The following is a 23064-nucleotide window of genomic DNA, read 5'->3' as shown; positions in this document are numbered from 1 at the left end:
GGGCTTAAAGTAATAAAGAACATCTTGAAAGTTCTGAATTTCTACCAGAAAAAAAAACAACAGCAAACTTCTAATAAAATAAAGGGTGCGTCAATCACACATTCTGCCTGTTTATGAAATATACTGAGGACAAGAAGTGTTCCCATGAGTTTTGAAGATTTAGATTTGTCAGCATAAGAACGGGGTAGTCCCACCTCTTGGTTGTAGACAGTCTATAACCAAGAGAATCAGTTGGGACACCAGATGGATAACTTTCACGGGAGGTGCTAGGGGCAATGCCTACAGGTTCCGTACAGGATAATGATGGGGATCTCTGATGCTGAAATCCAGGGTTGGCGTGACAAGACTAACCAAATGCCAGAAGCTTTCCTGGAGTTCTGCTTTGCATTTTTGTTGAGCTGCTCTGGTGGCAGAGGAAGCACAGAGTTTCTTTGAACACCTAAGGTTACTGTACTCCAAGGATTCATAAGAATATGAAGCAGAAAGATTTTTGAGGGATTCCCAGGGGGAACTCTGATGAAAGCCTCTGAGTAGGTACCCTTAGAAAGATCTTCCATTTCTCCAGAGGTATTTTCGATCTGGTCTAGATAGAAGTCATTTGGAAGAATCATGGTAACTTGAGTTCCATATTTCTAGAATTCCAGAGCCTGAATTGTAGGTCAGACTGTCCCTGCATCAAACTATGGAGATGAATATTTTCATCAAGGGATTAGAATTCACTGTTTCCTATGTGACCAGCTCATGACAGATTCCAGAATGAAAGCAGCAGGTTCCCTAACAGAAGAGATTAAACTTTCTCCCACTAGCGGGAAGACTTGTGATCTCATTAGTACAGTTGATCAGGGAGTGATCTTTGAGCCAGCAGACGCTGGGGCCATCGGGCAATGAGAAGACGGTCAGAAGTCTGGTAGACAAGATGGTCCAGTGAGGACTCTTCTCTACCTTTCGCTGGATCACTTTGAAGACATTTAATGTGTGGTCTTCTGGGCCCAGGGAATCTTCCAGGTAATCTCGAAGACATTATTAAGATTTAAATTATTAATTATTTATTATTAATTATTAAGATTTAATTTATCGGCTCAGTGGGGTTGGGTGTTTTTATCTCCTTGTTGTATCCTCAGCATTTAGAACAGTGCCCCGCACAAAGTCAGAGCTCAGTCAACACTTGCGGAGTACTCATGAAGATGTTATTTGGCTGGAGGTGTTGGGTAGTCAAGACTGTTCTCAGGAAAGTGCAGGGAATTGTCACAAAAATACTCTTAAAGGAAACATGCCCTACCAATTTCACTTTCGTACTTTTGTTTTACTGTGCTTGTGTATGTGGACGTAATTCAATACATCTCTATCAAAGCCACATAAACATTATTTCCCGCTTATATAATGATAGTTTTTTTTAAAGATTTTATTTATTTATTTATTTGAGAGAGAGAGAGAGAAAGCATAAACGGGGAGCTGCAGGCAGAGGGAGAGGCAGAAGCAGGCTCCCCGCTGAGCAGAGAGCCCAATGTGGGGTTCCATCCCAGGACCCTCAAATCAAGATCTGGCTAAGCCAAAGGCAGACACTTAACTGATTGAGCCAGGTGCAGCACCCCCAACCCTCTTAAAAAGACTTTATTTATTTATTTGACTGAGAAAATGAAAGAGAAAAGAATAGTTTTTTTTTTTTTTTTAAACTTGGAAAATAATAATATCAGCCTTTGAAGAACAAATTAGCACTCTCACATATGAAATACGCTTGGAGATTGTCTTTAATCAGTTTGGAACTTGAAGATGCTTTCTCTTTTTGCAACACAGCAGATGAAGAGCTTAGAATTTGATAAATTATAAACCTAATGAGGCTTCTACCTCCTTTAGCCAGTTATTAACTGTCAGGAAATGATCGTTGTTACTTAATTATAAGATGAAGCTAAACATTGAGAAATGCTGAAAGCGATCTGGTTGGCCAGTATTCTGAGGACTAATGCCACAGGCATGCCCCCTCCATACCAATTAAAGCTGCGTCACCCATAATAAAATGCTGCCTGCCGTTGGCCATGTCCTATGTTGTCATTTTCAGATTAAAACAACAACACAATTCCAGTCTAGGGCACTTCCTGGGCACCAATGAGTGCTAGGCTTTTCTAATTTAGAGGATAAAGACTCCTCCTACGGGCTGATGACGCCCCGGATATGCCCTTGTTTTCACTTTGAGCGCACCCACGATAAGAGTCAGTCTTAGAGACACTAAGAGCAGCCAATCAATCAATCATCTGCTTTACTAGCTGTCAGACAGAAAAATACCAAAGAACTTGCACGAGAAAAAGGTGCATGATGTTCTCTTTTGATTTTGAGAGGCAATTCACTGGCAAGGGGAAATGAGTTTCGGAGGGAGAATGTGGAGTAACGAGCGGACGCATTCTGGAAGTGCGCGCTCTATTTGCACACAACTTTTTTTTTTCTTTTTTAAACACCACTGAGAAGAGGTTTCCAGAATAAAATTTTCATTTCCAGCTCAATGCATGCTAACTTGTATGCAATTCTGTAGCTGCACGGGTTTTATCAACTGTCATCTGCTTTTCCTATTTGAGTCTCTTTTCCATGTGCCCTGAGAGAAAGGATGTGGGGTTAAGCAGCGGGGGACTGGGGCTCCCAGGCGGCCGCAGCATTCCAAGCCCAAACAGCCAGAAAAGCATGGTTTGGGGTATTTGGTGAGAAGAAAAGGAAAAAGATAAAATTAAACAATTTTGCTGAAATACAAGCGTTTCCCAATTTCAGTACAAGCTGTGTTGCAAGATTTCAATAATTACCTGGATTTCAGAGGACGCCATGGGATCTTGTCGGAAGCAGATTAAAGAGCCCCCACCATTTGAGGTAAGGATTAAAGGAGCGAATCACCACCCAACCTCACCCGAAGCGCTCCCTGAACGCCGCTCCCTGAACGCTGGGTCTGATTGTCCTTGCCTCCTGTGCTCCTTGGGATTGCCGCAGGAAACACACCCAAGAGCCTAGTGTCAAAGAACACTGAGAGGCTGCGTGTATAAACATGGGGGGGGGGGGGCTCCGTGACAGCCTAATCCCCGCATGTAGACGCAGGAGATCAAATGTCCCAGGAACGTATATTACTTTTAATTCACTGCTCTAAAACCCAAGATGAGGAGCCTTCCTAGTAATCCTGGGCCCAGTCCCACCTGTGGCGGCAGCCGGACCGACACGGGCTAGAAACCACACAGGTGAGTAAGGGGTCTGCCCTCGCCCGCCCTTCCTGCCACCCCTTCTCTCGTTCCCCCCCCTTCATCCCCCGCTGTCCACCGGCCTTCCCCGGGGTGGTTCCTTGGCGTTTGCTGCCCTTGCTTCGGTCAAGGGCACTGCGCTCCGCTGGCCCAGGCCAGGGGTTTGGGATCATGTCCCCGGACCCCTCGCAGGGGCAGCTGCCCCATCGCAGGTGACTAGTCCCTCCTCGAGAGACCCTCTCCTTTCCGGACTTGCACAACATCACAGCCTCCCCCACCTGCCTGAAGCTGCTTCTGCTGGGTCAGCCGCCTCTCCAGGCTGATGTGCCCCAGGGTTCGCTCTTTTCTCTCCTCTCTGGGAACTGTTGCAGGTGAGGGAATCAGTGCTGCGACCTTAAATACTATTTCTATGTTGATGACTCTGCACTTTCTCTGTGAGCTCTGCTCAGCCCCCTGGATTCCAAACTCTTGTATACACATGCGGGATTGGATTGGCGGATCAAAGAGCTCTCCCTTCAGGGCGCCTGGGTGGCTCAGTGGGTTAAAGCCTCTGCCTTCGGCTCAGGTCAAGGTCCCGTGGTCCTGGGATGGAGCCCCGTACCCCCCCCCCCCCCCGCCCTCCAAACTGGCTGTTCTCCCCTTTTCCCCATCTTGCCCAATGGCCCCATCAGCACCCCAACTGTACAGCCGCAGACCCAACAGGCACCTTCATTTCTCTGTCCGTTCATGTCCGTCATCATCAAGTCCGTCATCAGCAAGTCAGCTGACGTCATCCCAGAAATCCCGCCTCAGCCATCTCCACCGCTACCACTGCGCACCCTGCTGTCTTCTCCTTAGCTGAGGAGAATTCATAGCTTCCTGCTCTGACTCCTGCCCTACTCTTTAAGAAAGGATCTCAGCATTATATCACAAAAATAATCCGCTAACAGTGTTCCTTTGCTTAAAATCCTCCAATGGCCTCCTGCTCGACTGAGGCTACAATCCAGTCCCTCACTACGGCCTAGGAGGCCCTACACGACGTGAGCCCACAGTGTTCTGCTCACTCCGCCTTGGCCCTGCCGGCTTCCTCTCATTATTCCCAAACCCTCGCCCCTGTACCCCCCCCCCCCCCCCCCCCCCCGCCCTCCGAGCCGGATGCTTCACCCCTCCCTGTAGCAGCAGCCTTCTTTTTACTTAGGTTTGAGTCCAAAAGTCCCCTGATCTTTTCTGACCCGCAGACCTGCGGTAGCCCACCCAGTCTCTCTCTCTTGACCTTGTGCTGTTTCCTTCATAGCGCGCGCTACTGTTCGGAACCACCTTCTTCACTTACTTATTTCCTTACTGATTGTCTGTGTGTCCCCATGACACTGTGAGTTTCTGCAAGAACAGACACCTTAGCTGTCTTGGCCACTGCATTTCTCACGCCTGCCACATGAGAGTGCCTACTCATAAATGTCTACAGAATGAGCGATCTCCAAGTATAATATCTCCAAGTACAATACGGTTTGCAAACTGTCTATGATAACCCTTTGGAACTCAATAGCTGATCCAAATAGTTCACCAATATTGAAGAAAGGACTAGAATCAGGGACAGACTGAAGTGGGATATATGCCTGGTTGCAAACTACAGTCAAATAAACATCATGTTCAACTGAATATCCTTTTAGCTCTTTCCAGATATCTCTAAATCATCAAGAATCGTCAAAAGCGGACAGTGGAATTATCCACATTCTCTTTCTTCTCTTGCCTCTGCTAGTTTCCAAGTCTCAGAGGAACCAAATAATTTCTTATGACGGATTTGATAAAAGGAATTACCCTTTCTTCACCCAGCTTCTTGCAACTCAAAAATCATGCCCAGATGTATTCAAAATCTGGCCTGAGCGATCAGAAGGCGCTTTCCAGTGGGCCAGCGGGAGTCGCTCCGTGGCCTTCTCCGCTGTGGGATGGAAGTCCCGCCAAAGTGCGTGCAGAAGAGAGCTCCCTGGGTAGGTCTGCTCTGAAGCAAACAGTCGGTGGCAGGAATGACCTTTGACTTTACCTCTCTGTTCCCACCTTTTTGTTCCATTTAGTAAAGTTCTAAGGGCTCTAGGTGGCTTTAAGAAGAGTGCTGAGCTACAGGGTAGTCTAACTGTCGGCTCCGCTGGTACCTTCCACTGTCATTTTGGTGAAATCCTTTATCTTCTCCGAGCCTCCCTTTTTTATCGGTAAGATGAGAAACTTTTAGTAGATGACCTCTAGCTCTAACTGTGCGTGGTGTGGAGATGTTTTGTGTTGAGTCAATACCGAATGATTAAACTAATCAGTGTGGCGGGTTATGATTGATGCCGTCTTGCGAGCCTTAAAAAAACAAGAGAAGGCAGGGTCAGCTGGGCCCGAGGACCAGGTCTTGCGAGCCTTAAAAAAACAAGAGAAGGCAGGGTCAGCTTGGCCCGAGGACCAGGACACATCCTGTGCAGCTTCTAGAAATGGAACGTCCAGGGATCAGTGACTTTCCATGAGATATTTCATGGTTTTAGGTATCATATATGTGCCAAAGACTCCAAATTTTCATCTCTGGCCCCGTTCTCAATCCTAAGTACCAGATGTCCCATTGGAATTCCTTTCCCCTTGCCTGTCCGCTCCAGCTTTTTCACAGCCAAACAATTCTCTCTCTCTCTTTTTTTAAAGGTGTCATTTATTTACTTCACACACACACAGAGTACAAGCAGAGGGAGGAGAAGAAGGCTCCTCACAGAGCAGGGATCCTGACGCGGGGCTCGATTTCACAACCCCGGGATCACGTTCTGTGCTGAAGGCAGACGTTTGACTGAACTGAGCCACCCAGGTGCCCCCAAAACAATTCTTTTAAAAATGAGTCAATCATGTCTGCTCAAAACCCTGCAACAGTTCCTCATTTCACTCAGAGTGAGAGCTAATTAGAGTCCTTACAATGATCTTCGAGCCCTCAGATGGTGTGCTCCCCCCCCCAACCCCATCACTTCTTTGACCTGATTGGCTTCACTTTGTTCCACCCCGCAGTGACCTCGTTGGTAGTTTCAGACACACGTGCTCCTGCCTTAGAGCCTTTGCACAGGAAATTTCCTTTGCTCAGTGTACCTATGGCTACCTGTCTCACGCCTTTCAAATGTTACTTTTGCATTGAGGCCTACCCTGGTCTCCCTATTTAAAATGACAAGCTGTCCCACTTCTCTGGACCCTGGAATCCCTGGACCCCTGTTCGGTTTTTTCTCCATGCACTAATCTAATATTATTTGTCATGTAGTTATGAATTATGTTGAATGTTTATTGTCTATACCCCTGCCCTGAATATAATCTCAATGAAGGCAGGGATTGGGGTATATCTTGTGTCCAGGACAAATAGCCACTCAATAAGTGTTTGTTGAGTGAAGTGAAGAATGAGTATCACTATCGGTGAGGAGGATCCAACACCTGTGCCCTGAGTGCACCCAGTTCCTAGAACAGCTTGTCTAAGGGTCATGGAGTATTGCGCAATTCCCTTTTAGGTGCTCCCACCCTGTCAGGGAAGGCTCATGAGATCAACGCGCTCACCGAACCACAACGGCCCATAAAGAGGATTCTTGCTTGCTTTGATTTTAAGACTATTTTCTCCATTGAACCACATATTTCAGAGGTAGGGAGAAGCCCAGGGATCCACAACCACTAATATGCTCACAGTGAAAGGAGTGGCCACGCTGTCATTCTAACACAAGATCTAGGTTTCCTTCCTTGACTACTTTCCTAACATCGACTCGAACTGTATAATATTTTTATATCACACCTGAAATTTGTTTCAGGTCATTTCTACATTTCTTTGGGGAAATCATACCTATATTTTCAATACCTTTTTGTAGAGATTTGTTAGTCTGCCCAAATACAGCAGGATATTTAATTCCAGCAGCCCTGTCCATCCAACACAGAGAAAGTGGAACCATCTGAGAGAAAGCTTTCATCAAAGGGCAGGGTGTGAGTATTAAACTGTAGTAATTCACTTGGTTCTAGTACTCACCAGTCAATAAGCAACTTCTGAATTACCTTTGTCAATGAAAAGCAATAGTAAGACTTTTGCAAAACAGAGTAATATGGTTTGTGCTTAAACCAATGATAATCACAGGCATTATGGAAACTCTTAGGAAAACGGCTGATTTTCTGGGCAGCTGACTTGCAGGGAGCTTAAACCAAGCAACCCCCCAAATCCTTGTCACTTTCATCATCATGTACAGAATACAAACAACGGAGAACATGGCACTGGATAGCATCTCTACCAAGTGGATATTTCATTGGCATAACTGTACGTAAGACCTAAAACTTATGTTTCTTAAAATGTTAGGATGAATTGGGCCAAAAGTTCCTAAAGAAATGGCTGTTGGGTTTTATCTTATTTGGAGAAAAAAAAAAAAAAAACCCACAGTTTTGGAGGTTCTGACTGAGTTCCCAGGGTTCGAGATTGTTTCTTAAGCTTTAAATGAACTCTAGGATCTTACCCCAACAGGCTGCACTCCAGAGGTTCCCGGATTTACCTCCTGGGACTAGTCAGGGTATTGGGAGAAAGTCCGAGAAAAATGTTAGAGGAAAAGCCCTTACGAGCATCTCTAAACATGGTGTGACCTTAACAAGTAACATAACATGGGCGAACGTAGACAGGACCCATCTACAGAATTCTGCGAAACACCAGCCTAGACTCAGGAGCATGGCAATTACTAATCATTTGAGCTTTCTGGGCAGACCTCCAACAGTTTGAATCAAAATCCCAAAGTTCTCCAAACACTGTCTATGATCACAAGTTCAAGGACAATGAGAGAATGCTCCTGCTGATGACCCATCAGCCCTGTGTCTCTACAAAAATAGTATTCACCAATGATGTGAGCTAACATTCAACCTAAGGAAACAAGAGTCAAGAGTGCCTTTATCCTGAAGAAACATAGAGTAAAGAGCAGGGGCTTTGGGGAAGACCAACCAAATTTCAAACCCCAGATCTGCCACATTCATACTAAGCGATCTTGTCAAGATGTCTCACTTCTGAGCTTCAATTCCTTCATCTGTAAATAGACAAGAGCACCTCCTTCTCAGTGGGTGATCAGAGATGATGCAGATAAAATGCTGGCATTGACCGCACAGTGGCAGTGACTTTGGGGAATTCTACCCATGCTAAACTAAGATTACGTTTCTTAATTCCAGCAATTTCTCAACTACAAACCTCATTATCTGACATTTTTATTATTCAGGCAACCTTGGAGATGGTCAGCAGCATTTGAGATAGACAGTAGGAATGTATATTTAAAAATGAATAGTTTAAGGAAGTTTTAAGTCACCTTTTAGCAGAAATGCCTCAGTGAGCAGCACCAGTGCAGCCCCAGCTCTCTTACTTAAATACCAACAACTTATGTGCAGGCAACTACATTGCTTTCCGAATTCCCTAAAGATAAAGGGCAGATTTAACATCATCTCCATCTGGCGATGTGGAATCTCACAGTCATTTTATACCGCTAGAAGCACCGTTCACTCTGAGGGCACGATTTCTTTCCTTTGATTTCTAGCCACGCCAATTACACGAGTCAGGGCCCGCCCGGACCCAAGGGCCCTATGCACTGTCTAGTCACAGCCCTTTTGTGCTTCAGTCTGAAATCTGTAGGATGCCATTTCTACTCTCACACCAGAAAGAGCGGACACCTGCTGACTTGACCACCCCAGGTACACTCTGCGCCTTCTCTCCTTTCTCCAGGGAAAAACCGAAGGATCAAGGGACTTTTCTACATGTAAAGCAAGCTGAGTGACATCCGGACTCAATGGGGCCTTTGACAAAAATCCAGTGCACACCTCCAACAGACAGGCACTGTGCTGAACGCTAGGGGTACGCTGGTGGACAAAAGGAACACCATCCTGCTGCCCAGTTGCTTGGAATCTAAAGGGAAGACAAATACGTTTACAACAGGATGTAGTTGGCTAGACGGGTTAACAAAGACATGAAATTATGAGAGCACTCACCAGGCTCCTAAAGGTATAAAAAGTATAAATCATATGCTAGGATTCCTTTTAACTCAGAAAAGTATTAAAATCGATCACAGACCACTTCAAAACATTTGCAAACACGGCAGGCCTCATCTGGCTTTAATTCAGTTTTTCCCGTGTTCAGTATCCTCACTAAATCCGAAAAGGAACGGAGGCTGCTCCAGAACTTGCAACAGGTGCACTTACCCGCTACTAGCTCGGAGGTGCTCGGAACACACTGACTGATTTCAAGCATCTCATTCTAAGTTCTCTCTGGCTTCTTCCAGCGCGGCCTAACTCACAGCACCCAAAACCGCGCTGCGCAAAAACGTGACGGAGGAGGAGCGGAGCGCACCGGGTTTGGGCCGGGAAGCGAGGCCGGCGAGGACCGCCCCGCCCCTCGCCCCGCCCCGCCCGCCCGGGAATCCGCTCTCCCCGCCCCCGCCCCGCCCCTCGCCCCCGCCCCGCCCGGGAATCCGCTCGCCCCGCCCCTCGCCCCGCCCCCGCCCGGGAATCCGCTCGCCCCGCCCCCGCCCCGCCCCGCCCCCCCGCTCTCGGAAACCAGCGGAACAAAACGGCGCGGCCTTCTCCGAGGACTCAGGCTGGGGCAAATGTCGCTCGCTCGTGCTTCATCTCCCGGGAAACTCAGAAACTTCCCGAGAATGGAGTTCGGGCGGCCGGGCCGGCCGCCGGGGGACCCCGGGGCTCCCGCAGGCTGTCTTCCGCGGACGAGCGCTGCAGCGTCGGAGCGGCGCGCCCCGGAGCCCCCAGCAGCGAGCGCGGAGCCGGCGGCCGGGACCCGCGGCCCCGACGAGCCGGGACGAAGGGCCGCAGGCCGCCGTGTCCGCGTGCAGACCGGGCCATCGCTTTTCACGCTGGCATTTTAATGCGAAATAAGGGGGGCGTGTGAAGGCTTCACGATCATTTTGTTTATGTACTAAAAAATGACCCTTTCAGAATGTCCACTTTTTTTTTTTTAATGGATCTTTCAGAAAAAACACTTGGCGAGAAACACTGAGATGACCTAAATGTAAAATGCACGTGCATCGATTGCAAAGATGAACGTGCTGGGGATTAGAAGCAAAACAAAACCAAAGACGCGGTTCGGAGCTGAACGGAGGCTGAGGCTCTCTCCACTAAACGCTGGAGCCAGAAAGCGCAGAATCCCCAGTTGCGGGCCGCCCCAGCGCTCGGGAGAGTGTTTGCTCCTTTCCCCACCCCCCACCCCCCCAGAGGTCTCTTATTTCAGATTCCAAGAGTGTTCTTTCCGTCCCACACTCAGCTCACAATGCCCAGAAACACTTTGGTGTTTCACGCAAATCTGGAGCTAAATAGGAAAGAGGCAGAAAAAGATGTTGGAACCGGATAATCATCCAAGAAAGATTTTGTCAATTACAGAGAAAAAAGGACTTTAAGGACTCAATTGAATAATAATATTTTAAAATTCTTCTTTTTGTCACCTTTCTTACAAGAAATAAAAAGTGTTCTTACTGAGTCCTCGAAAGGTCCAGGCCATCCTTCGGGCCACATAGTAAATAAAGGTTTCTCAGTGAGAGCCCAGTGCTTTCCCTGTGTCCTCTGGCAATTAGCTTTCTAGCTAGGAGTCAAGTTTTATAAACTGCTAAGTGACCAGGCAGACAGACTGGCTCTGCAAGGTAATGTTTTCAGTTTGACTCATGCTTATGGTCTTTGACCTTAACAGTCATTTGTGGCCCAAGTGCCATTAGACATTCTGAAAGGCGGTGTACTGAGTGATAAGCTTGGATGGTCAGACTTAAGGTGACTTCTTGCCCTGCTGTCCATGGGCTCGGGACAGCAGGAGATTCATGTTGTAGAGGGGAAGGAGGGAATGAGGGAAGGAAGGGAGCGAGGCAGGGAGAGAAGGAGGAAGGAAGGAAGGAAAACGAAGGGGAAAGGAAAGAAAAAAAATCAAAATGCATTTCCTGAAGACAAAATATCCCCAACTTAAAAGAAGAGTCATAAAAGAAGTCAAAAGCATAAAATATGTCTTTTAAGGAGCTCCTTTTCCTAAAATAAACAAATAGACCACTAGAAGATTAAACAGAGGTGAGCTGTAAATCAAAATCTCCTGTCTCATGCATTCCTAGGGTTTCTTCCTGAGAGCAGCTGCCAGAGAGAAACGGGCGTTCAGGAAGCCAGACAGCTCCGAGGTCAGAAGAAAGCTGACTCAAGTCATTTTCATGAGAGATAAGATCACCTAGCTTTCTTCAGTAGCTTTCATAGCTAACATCCCTCCGTCTAGTTCTCAAAACTATAAACTAAGAAGAAAAAAACCCTGTGCTTTTAGCCATCACCACCCACAATTTAAGCAAAGACAGCCTGGGGAACAATAAAAATATTCATGGCCACTGGTAAGATTTACCATCACATCCATTATTCCATTATTCGTCACCAGCAGACGTCGCTCCCCACAGCCTCTTTGCCTCAACCACAGGAAAAAATACGCCTCTCAGATCCCACTTTTTGTTCCTTTTCAAACCAAACTCCATGGAATATAATCTCTATTTGCTTTAAGAGGGTTCTGGAAAGCAAAGGAAGCTTTATCTGCCTGTGGGAAGTAGAAATCTCTGAAAACCTAATGGGAACTTCCGTAGGAATACTATGGTGAATTAGTTAAATATTTACAACATAAGAACCAGTTCATTTGAAAACAAACCTACAAGTGCCTGGCTTCGTTCCCTGTCTCAGGAATCAAGAATGTTCCCTTGCTGAGAGCTGCCATTTTACTGACATCGAGAAAGAACCGACTCCAGGAAGAGGGCAGGAGTGAGCGCAGGACTACAGTTCTGCAAGCCCGTGTTGTGCCAGATGAGTTCCTCCGCTGTAGCTCGCCTCTAAGGGACAAATACACAGGGAAGAAATGTCTGAGGGGTTGGGGGGGGGGGGCGCAGAATGTTAACGTTAAGCACAGGAGGGCTCCTATCAAACCTCGTCAGTCAACTCAGCCAGTTGCCAAAACTGAATAAAGTCAGAAAGAATGGAAGAAAATTCAGATTACATCAGAGTAAAACAACAAAAAAAACAAAAAACCTGAAAAACTGGACCTATATTTTCCATGCATCTGAGATCAGCATCTCATCTAAGGAGAAGGAAAAGACGGGGAAGAGAAAATAAAGCTTTGCTCAAACCACTGTATAAACAAAAAACCTCCAAGGGTCAACGTTTCAAGTTTGCTTTGGGACAAACCCGGTGGCTTGGGGATTCGGAAAGCATATAAACGGATTCTTAGGAGAAATCCTTCTTCATACTGTTTGTGTTTTGTCTTCTCCAGTGTTAGGTCAACTCAGCTTGTCTGGAGTGACCTTTCAGGAGCAGCAGTAACGTCCTCAGACAACTTCACCCGCAACGGGCCCCGAGCCCGAGCCCGCCCTGGCGCTTGGTCCCTTCCCAGTGCCAGGGTTGGCCAACTGGGAGGCTCTCAGCAGCGCTGAGACTCTGCCCTTGACTGATAGAGCTTTCTTCTTGTTTTTGCTGCTGCTGTTGTTGTTTTTTAAAGATTTTATTTATTTATTTGGTAGGCAGAGAGGCAGGCAGAGAGCGGAGGAAGCAGGCTCCCCGTGGAGCAGAGAGCCCGATGCGGGGCTCGATCCCAGGACCCTGGGATCATGACCTGAGCCGAAGTAGAGGCTTAACCCACTGAGCCACCCAGGAGCCCCTTTCTTTTTGTTTTTAAAAAATATTTGGCAGTAAGAGGCTCTTAGAGTGGACATAGGAAAAAAAAAAAAAGGAGGAATCCACTAATCCCACTGAACCCTACTGACATCAGGCTCATTTTCCAAACCTTTTCAATCTCAGGGGGCTGCTTCCTCTAGATCGCCTCATGCTGCCCGTGAGGGGCCGCTCTCTGGGGAACCGACTTACGCGGCCGGAGGGCGCACCCAGGGATCGCAGCCTTCAGCAGGGAGTTGGGCGATGCCTCCAGGCTACCATGAAAGACAGTGGTGGGGTCCCTCAGCCTGGCGACCTGCACCCGTCTCCTGCTACTGCTTCTGCAGCAGGACATCTCCAAGATGTCCCTGCCCTGTCGGCCTCTGTCTCCTTCTCCATGGACCTTCATAAAGCCCCACAGGTAGGCTCTGGTTGTCCAAACTGCTCCCTCTCCATGGCCAAATCTGGCGGGCTCTTCTCAGCGTCCAGCCCACCCCTCTTCAGCGTCGGCCTGCTGACCAACCCCTGCCCTTATAACTTTCCCCCGTGGCTTCCAGAACAGCGTGTCCTTATTATTCCTCCGCATGTCCCTTTGCTCTAACTTTTTTCTTGCTCTAAGTACCAACTACAAGGCTCTTCTCTCTGCTGCTTCTGCTTTCTTCCTCAGGGAGCTCATCTTTTTCTTTTTTTTTTTTTTTTTTTTTAAGATTTTATTTATTTATTTGAGGAGAGAGACAGAGAACAAGAGAGAGCCCAAGCCCAGGGTTGGGAGTAGGGAGAAGGAGAAGCAGACTGCGCACTGAGCAGGAGCCCGATGTGGGACTCGATCCCAGCACCCTGGAATCATGACCTGAGCTGAAGGCAGACGCTTAACCGCCTGAGCCACCCAGGTGCCTGGGATCTCATCGTTAACGGTCCCCTCCACGGAGATGATTCCCAAATTACAGCATTGCTCCAGCTTTGTTGTTTATTTCTAACTGGCCATCGGACACCTTCATGAGCAGAAGCGGAGACCAGTCCAAGATCAAGAGCCTCATCTTTTCATCTTCGTGTTCATGACAACTTGCTGTGCTTTCTGTTATCTCATTCTTAAATTCAGCTCGGATTATACTAATATGAAGACAAATTTGAGGATTCTATCATACAATAAATATGTGTACAAATAAACACACTACATGCAAAATATACTGTGTGTATCCAAACATATATGTGTTGATTAGTTTCAAATTGTCATTCTGACAGTTCATATTTTAATGTTAAAAAATTAGCTTTCTATAGGACTATCCAGGTATCTTAGATTTAGCTCTCATACTTGAGCTAAGAATCTATGTGTTAATTCTTGGTCAAAAAGGTAAAATTAGTATGGACCAATTCCTGTAACTCCTAATATACCATCAACCTGAAACTACATCTTAGAGAATTAAATTCTTTGATAATTAACAAGCAAAATACCCTTAAATGGCTAAATACATTTCTGTCATGCAATGAAATAATCACACATGTTAGCTCTGGTCTATAAGGCTGAAGTCTCAAATACCCAGCCGTGTTCCTGTTACCAAAACCTTCCTTTAACTCTTTCATCAGATATATCATCATTTTGGGACGCCTGGGTGGCTCAGTTGGTTAGGAGTCTGCCTTCGGCTCAGGTCTTGATCTTGGGGTCCTGGGATCAAGTCCCGCATCGGGCTCCCTGCTCAGTGGGGAGCCTGCTTCTCCCTCTCCTTCTGCTGCTTGCTTGCTCTCTCTGTCAACTAATAAATTTTAAAAAAATAAAAATCTTTTAAAAATATATTTTCGTTCTGACACAGAGTCTCTATAACATCAGACAGGAAGACAGTCAGTTAAGATAGATACCTTTCAAACGCCAACATGGGCTATTGTTTGAACTAAATAAATTCTTTGGGAAAAAAGTAGAATTTAGTCCATCAGGTCAGCTCCGTAAACACAACGTATCATTCTGTTTCGTAACAGCGGCAGCAGCCACAGCTGGCGGTGTTAATCTCCTACTGTGTGCCATTCTCAGCTCCAGATGTTTTATTTGCCCTCAGTCTTCTTACCTCTCCCCACAAACCCTGTGAGGCAGGTACTACTGTTAACTCCATTTCACAGACAATGAAACCGAGGCACTGAAAAGTCAAGTGATTTGCTCACAGTCTAGTCTAAGAGCTAGGACTTGACCACAGGCAGTCTGGCTCTGGGGTCAGCGCTTTTAACCACCAATTGTATTTATTTTGGATAAAACACAAACCACTCTGATTCAGCTTTCAAGTGTGAATTAAGTTGATTTTTTTTTAAAAGATTTTTTATTTATTTGTTTGAGAGAGAGAGAGAGAGAGAGCGCATGAGAAGAGGGAGGGTCGGAGGGAGAAGCAGACTCCCCGCCAAGTAGGGAGCCTGATGGGGGACTCGATCCCAGGACTACAGGATCATGACCTGACCTAAAGGCAGTCGCTTAACCAACTGAGCTACCCAGGCGCCTTATTTTTTAACTTTTTAAAGTAGGCTCCACGCCCAGCATGGAGCCCAATGCGGGGCTCCAACTCACAACCCTGAGGTCAAGACAAGCTGAGATCAAGAGTTGGATGCCTAACCTACAGAGCCACGCAGGCACCTCTAAGTTGATTTTTAAATACACATTAGCTTCCCTTTGACTTCTGGGACTTCTTCCCATTTCATATTGCTTACATAACTCTCTTACCCTCACCACCAGCTGTATGCTAATTCCTGCACTGGGGAAACTCAAATGGTAGACACGGGAGCTAGAGCATTGTTCTTAAAACTGGATTTAAGACCCAGGAATCAGGAAATACAGGAGGTTTAATCTTTTCAGAATTCCAAACCAGATTATCAGAATCATAGTATCTCCAGGTAGCTAAGAACGGGCCCTTCCTCTTACCTGGGCCCCACAGGACACCTGAATGTCTTTTAGAATATCCACCACCAGACCACTGTTCAATCCTGGCCCGAGGTCTCTTCTATTTTCTAGTTGTTGTTGCTGTTGTTGTTGTTTTTAATATTTTATTTATTTATTTTTTTGGCACAGAGAGGTACAGCAAGAGAGGGACCACAAGCAGGGAGAGTGGGAGAGGGAGAAGCAGGCTTCCCACCGAGCAGGGAGCCTGATGCGGGGCTCGATCCCAGGACCCCAAGACCATGATCTGAGCCGAAGGCAGACACTTAACTGACTGAGCCCCCAAGGCGCCAGCCTCTTCTATTTTCAAGCAACTCTCATTGCTAGAATACTCTTCCTCATATCAAACCTGACTTCTCCCTCCCTTTAGCTTCAGCCCACTGGTTCTAATCCTAATTCTGCCCTCTGGAGCCTAGCTCTGCTTCCACATCTTTGACATAAAGGAAGACACAACCCACCCGAGTCTTCTCATCCCTAAAACCCACACGGCCAGATCTGACGACCCCAAAGCTGGAGATCAGTGTGGGGGCCACACAGCGAAGACTTTCTCTACCTCGCTTGACGCACCCTCGCACCGGACACACGGATTTGAAACTGAGGGACCAGACTGTTCTTGATCCCACCACCCATTCCAAACTCCAAATGCTGCCTAATTCGGAAATGCTCCACATTCCACTGGGACGAGAATTCTCCGAAGGAGAAGCACTTTCCGTCTTCGGGGACTTGGCCCTTGGCACCTTCCCTCGCTGAGTGAGAAGCACAGCACAGGCCCCTCTCCCATCACGGCTTCACACGCCTCCGTCCATGAGTTCATGCTCAGTCACCTCTAAACCTCGGACCCGTAAAACAGCCGCGAAGCCACAGGATGACGATTTCCTTTCAACTTCAAACAGGATTTGTGAACACGGTGATGAATGAGGAGAGGCACCAGGGCTGCATTCCTCCCACGGGTCCCCGTAAATGAAAACATGCCGTGTTGTAGCATCAGTTGGCTTAAATCGTTGGTTTCCAGGCAGGACAGCACGTCCCCAGCACTCCCGTCAGGCACCTTGGCCGTCTGACCCTCTAAGGGCATGTGGCACTCGAAATTACAGAGAACTCATCAATCTGTGTCCCATGAGACTAAAAAGCCCTGATGTCTAATCTGCAAACTATGCTCTTGGTGGAAGGTGGCACTTGTCGTGCAGACTAAGTAATGGGACTTTTTCAAGAAAGAGACACAGAATTTGAAGTTTTTCACACCAAAATTTTTCAAATGTGCTTGACCTTCCGTGGTTCTGTGTTCCTGCTCTTTTCTTGCCTATTTTGTGGACTCACTCCCCACACTCTCATTCTCAACCAGCTTCTTCCTTTGCACCCTCATAAGGTCAAGTGATCTCAGAGGACAACCAGGCACTTCTCTGGTGGGTGATGCAGAGCTTAACTCAATCTTTTCTGGAGAAGGAGGAGGGATTGGGAAAGGCCAACTGCAGAGAACCATCTGGATCCACTCACGGTCCCACTCCGTAATGCCCTTACTCAGAAACCAACCGATGCATGAGCTCCCCAACCTGGGACCGGCATCTCCAAGCAGAAACTGGCTCACAGGCTTGTTTCAGTTAGCCTGTCCTGTGTTAGTCCACACAGCACTTTCGGTCTGAACATTCAATCATTTGGGATCATTCACATAAAAATCCAGATTTCTGGCAGCCCGGGGACTGCATTCCTTCGTAATAACAATCTTGGAGCTGAGCGTCTGTTGCCCCCTTTAAAGGGGGCATTAGCCTTCCAGTTCGCCCCCGTCCTCACCACTCCCCATTGCGTTCGCGGATAAAAGGCCCATTTATTCTCATTTTGTACCTTGCCCACTTCACTCACTTGTATTTCTTGTCTGTAGCCATCTAAGTTTGCCAGTCGGGTAGATATCCTGTAAAAGACTATTAAATCAATTTTCCTATCCGTGAAATACAGGGCTCGGTCTTCCAGCTCCAGGACTGTATGATTTAGCAGTTTGCTGAGCAAAAGGCATATTGTGCTGTTCTTGGCCCATTTCCTCTGCAGTGAAGAGGGCAACAGCACGGCCAATGACAGCCGGGACCGAGGGGCCAGCTCCTGCTCTAGCCCTCTCTCAGTTATGCCCTTGGTGTGCCTGAACCTAGGGACAACCCTCTTTTCCTTGGCATCAACAGAGAAGCCAAATGGAAGTCGAAGATGAAGTTCAGGTTGGAACGGGTGACGTCCGTCAAAGTCCTATCTGATTTTTCTCACTTCTGTGCCAGCCCACCCATCCGTAGTATGTTCCCAGGACTACCTGGGAGCTCTTTATCAAAGCGAAGGAAGGACAGGCTAATGACACAGATAAGACATTGCCCATGTAACACAGCTACATAACTCCTTGCAAAATAACAACTCCGCTAAAATACTAATAGAGGACGGCAAATACTCTGTGTGAGCTATGCACATACATTTGTAAAATTTGACAGCATAAAATAACACCTTGCCTTGGCAAGGAGTATGGTCAGAGGTTACTCAGCGAGTTCAGGACTCATAGATTCAACCTTCTTACAACTGCACGCAAATAAGCAAAGGGCTGACCTGTCAGGTACGGAGCTCCTTGACCTGAAAACCATGCAAAGGGAGACTGCATGAGCCTCTGAGCGAGACATCATGGAGGAGTTTCCCGCAATGGACACAGCGGTGGGGCGGGGGCCGTGGAAGCGTGAGGAGAACGTTGGACGACCTCTCATAACAGCCCCTCCAACTTCATATGCTGGAAACTCTCCCTTCTCCTTGTTTTTGTTTTTTCCTACAATTTAGAAGTCCAGTGATCTAATGTTTACAAGAGGCTAGGATGATGGCTACTATATGGATTGGCTGTATCTTGGTTATTCAATAATGTTTGTCTTAAGAAGAACCTAAATTTATGACTTTGTACTTTACGGAATATTTGTGACATGTGACTAAATGTTGTCTGAAATCAATGTCATTATCAAACTAAATTATTTTTCAGTATAGAAAATTTAATAATAATAGTAACTGGTCTAAAATATGAGGACCAGGACACCTGGGTGGCTCAGTGGGTTAAAGCCTCTGCCTTCGGCTCAGGTCATGATCTCAGGGTCCTGGGATCGGGCCCCGCATCGGGCTCTCTGCTCAGCAGGGAGCCTGCTTCCTCCTCTCTCTCTGCCTGCCTCTCTGCCTGCTTGTGATCTCTGTCAAATAAATAAATAAAATCTTAAAAAAAAAAAATGAGGACCACTGAAGTTCTGGCAGAAAGAAAACATTTTTAAGCCTGACTAAAATCTCTTTAGAGGCTATTTAGTATCTCCCAAGTTGTGCCCTGGGATTTATTCGCAATTACACAGGAAAATTAAAATTAATGGCTAACAGACCATTAGGTTTCCAGGTTGGCTCCACAAAGTTTTCAGTATTCTTATGTCATGGACACTGCTCCCACTCCTATTTTTCTTGTTTGGCTCAACAAACTAGTTCCACGCCTAACATTATTGTCAATTAGCCAGAGATTTCACTAGAAATCCTGCCTCCGGAGACCCAAGAGGTATGAGTGGCTGCATAGCTTAACATTTTTCTGCTTGTGTCTGATAAACTACTCGTGGACATTGCCATATCTGGAAGAAAAGAGTACCTCCAAAACAAAATGTAAAATTTTCCCAGAGAGGCTGAGAGAGACATGAGGGGTTTATAACAATGTGGGCGGGAGGGTGGGGAAGGCGACTTTTGGATCAAAAAGAAATGAATCTGAGCAAGTTTCTCTTCCAAGAATATTCCAAGAAGTAAAGTGTATCTTTTTCAACATGTGACTGACTCAGCCTGTATTGCACAAACCTACTTCCACAGCAAGTAAACCAGACACCAGATGAAGATGGCTGTGTTCCCTTCAGGGGAACCCTGAGAAGCTCCAGAAGTTGGAACCAGCAGAGGGTGTACCCCTAGAGAAGTCATCCCTCATCAGGCTGAGCGAGAGGCTGGGCACGTTCCCTCTATCTGGTGTAGGGTTCCTGGTATGCTGTGCACACTGAGTATAAGAGAACCTTCCCCACCCACGTAATGGGAGCCCAAGGGCACCATGACCTTAAGAAGCTCTGATCAAGGGACAGCAAAAACTGTAAGGAGGTTGCCCTAAGGTACAACCCGAAGGTTTACTGGGTAAAAGCTGGGAGCCTCCATTCTTTGAGAGTGGTACCCAGAATACATCTCCAGGAACAGTACCGCATCAGCTCACCACTTCCTTTTTGCCTAAATTGGTTCACAAGAGGAGCGCTCCACCCCCACCCTTCACTTCTGCCATCACTCTTAAAAAAAAAAAAAAAAAAAAAAATCAGCTTTCCCGATAAGAAATAACCAAAACAAGATCGTTTGAATTCCACGGAAACCAATTCATCACGTAGTGTTTGTTACAAACGGGCGGGGGGTGGGAGGAGAAAAAGAAAGAAAAAAAGAAGCCTTACCACCCTCCAAGTTCAATGACCAAGACAGGCACGCAGACTTTGAGAGACCCAGATGGGACATGGAGTCAGCTGGAACTTGAGAACCGAGGCCAGAAGTGACGAAGAACGTGGCCTTGATGTTCTGGAGATGGCTGGTGGTGGAGGGTGCACAGCAACGTGAGTGTGCGTGATACCACGGGACGGTCCACTGAGAAATGGTTAAAAATTATTATGTACCTTTGGTGAGTGCTGTGAAGTGTGTAAACCTGGTGATTCACAGGCCTATACCCCTGGGGATAAAAATATATGTTTATAAAAAAAATAAAAAATTTTTAAATTTTTAAAAAATTAAAAAAAAATTATTATGTACATGTCATAGCCTGTCTGAACTGCTGTAACAAAATACCATAGTCTGGGTGGCTTAGAAACAAGAGAAAATTATTTCTCACAGTTCTGGAGCCTGGGCAGTCCAAGATCAAGGCGCCAGCAGATGGTGTCTGGGGAGAGCCCACCTTCTGGTTCCTAGAAAACTGTCTTTTTGCTAGAACCTCACATGGCAGAAGGTTCCAGAGAGCCCTCTGGGGTCTCTTTTGTAAGAGCACTTATCCCATTACGAGAGCTCCAGCCTTATGACCTAACCACCCCCTAAAGACCCCCACCTGCAAATACCATCACACTGGGGATTAGATTTCAACGTGCAAAGAGTGGGGGGCACATTCGCCATCTAGGGCTGCGTACTTTTCTGCAGGTTTTTTAAATAAGCAGCACTTCCAGCAGGTCCTCCTGTCCCATCCACTGTGGAAGACAGGCTGGTTAAGATGGTTAAGATGGTTAAACCGCTGAATGTCTTCTCCTCTGAACGAGGACTAGTGAACACAGGGGGAGGAAGCCCCTCACACCAGCAATCCCCAGAATCCCAGCCCCACCGTAGCTGGGTCTGGAGACAGTCCCTCGGTGAGTGAGAGGCTGCATGCTGAGAAAGGGAGAGAACCCCGACTCCGCTCGGACAGGAGTAACCCCAGGATCCCTCCGCAGGGACGCCAATCTCACTTCATAAGAAAACCCAAGATGACAGATGAAAACATGGGAAAGTGAGGATGGATGCGCAGAGGGCACCTCCCTGGAAAAAACACACATGCAAACCAACAAGAATCAGCACAAGAGCATACCGAGGTATATGGCCGTTCGAAAATACATGAAGGGGACGGCATAAAACAAAGGAGTACAGCTACATCTGCCCGCCAGGAGGCTGAACCTCCAAATTTCTCATTAATACAGATAACGCTAACCACTTGGCTTTTTCTTTTTTCTTTCATCTTTTTTTTTTTCATCAATTTTCTCATTCTCAAGGCAGAAATGTCCTCAGAACCAGTTCTCTCTTTTTCAGAAAGTCAAAATTACCAAAAATTTTAATAGCTATGGTCTTGCTAAACAAATAGAACCTTTCCACAAATGCTATAACTTCTCTCAGACTTTCAGGCACATCACTCCCTAAGAGCAAGAAAGTAAACATTTTCTGAAATGAGGGTGGCTTTCTTGGGCTGGAAACACAACATGGTGGTTACTAAATGTCCTCGGTTTTTGTTTTGTTTTGTTTTTGTTTTTGTTTTTTTAAAAAGACCAGCACTGGCTTGTTGGCTTTGGTTTGACCGATGATGGTCAAGTGTAGCACTGACATTACATCCTTGTTGCTCTTCGTAAAGGAAAACAACAGGCCATCAATGTTTCTTGAAGAAACACTTCTCCTTTGCTTGCCTGGGGGACTCTTCAAAGCCCTTTGCCCTTTGCCCTCCAAAAGATAAATACAAATAAAGCAAAATGTGCACCAGGTGGCAAGAACTGCCTGAAACAAGTCTGGTCATCTAAACTCAAGGCTAATAAAATGTTAACAGTTCAGGAGTATCTACTGAAAAAGTAAATTAATGTTGTCTCCGCTGTTAACTTCCGTCAGAATCTCAAATGGCGTGGGTATATAATAACTCTACACTGTCCACTTGGAATGTGCTAGATGGCCACAGAGATACTGCTAACACTGCTCTTGACATCTATTCTGATGCTGAGGGAAGCATTCAAAAGGAAAGAAAAAGTTTACAACATTATTTGGCTTTTCACATAGTCAAAAAACATAGGGCAGTGATGCTGAAGACAATAATGGTCAGAAACAGATTCTAAAAATGTTCTATGTGGACACTGAGAGCCTGGAAAGAATGATTTCTGAGCTTCACAAGGCTGAATGTATCCTTTAGAAATTAATGTGCGCCCTTCTCCATTCAGCTGTCGGGAAATTAGAAACATAGACAAGCTTTCCGAACTGTAAAGTGGTTAGGGAAGAGGAATTCTTGATAACTGTATATCCCAAATTCACTTAGCAGGATTTTTCAAATACAACTCACTAATTTCTTTCTTTCTTTCCTTTTTCAAAGATTTCATTTATTTGAGAGAGAGAGAGAGCGAGAGCATACATGTGTGTAAGTTGGGGGAAGAGGCAGAGGGAGAGAGAGATAAGAGGACTCCCTGCGGGGTGCAGAGAGCCCCATGCGGGGATCCACCCCAGGACCCTGAGATCTTAACCTGAGCGAAGTCAGATGCTTAACCGACTGAGCCACCCAGGTGCCCCACACCTCACTAATTTTCAAAAATTAGAATATCAAATACACTTTAAATCAAACTATATTGAACATCATTGTTATTTTACTGATGCATCTATAATAGTGATATTATTATCTTAGAAGCCACCATTCATTAAGTGCTTGTTGTATATCAAGGGTTCTCAGGCTTGAGCAAGTATCAGAACTACCCAAAGGGCTTGTTAAAACTCAGACTACCGAGCTCCACTCTTGAATTTTTTAACTGTGGTAAGATACACATGAGATTTTTCCCTTCC

At 46.3% G+C, this 23064-nt stretch overlaps 1 protein-coding gene across 3 annotated transcripts in view; it reads right to left on the bottom strand.

Moving 5' to 3' along the window:
* The window catches only part of SHROOM3 (shroom family member 3), a 186453-nt gene that overhangs the window by 117962 nt on the left and 45427 nt on the right, over nt 1–23064 (bottom strand). The window contains exon 1 of one of the 3 annotated variants that reach the window (XM_059385415.1): nt 9381–9524. The exons of the other annotated variants lie outside the window; for them this stretch is intronic. The gene's annotated coding sequence lies outside the window, so the exon portion shown is untranslated. Of the gene's footprint in view, nt 1–9380; nt 9525–23064 lie in introns of those variants that run through there. 3 annotated transcript variants of the gene reach the window in all.

This window comes from Mustela nigripes, chromosome 1 (assembly GCF_022355385.1).
Source record: "Mustela nigripes isolate SB6536 chromosome 1, MUSNIG.SB6536, whole genome shotgun sequence".
Classification (NCBI taxonomy): domain Eukaryota; kingdom Metazoa; phylum Chordata; class Mammalia; order Carnivora; family Mustelidae; genus Mustela; species Mustela nigripes.
The sequence above is the reverse complement of the archived record's forward strand: the minus strand, read 5'-3'. Positions and strand labels throughout refer to the sequence as shown.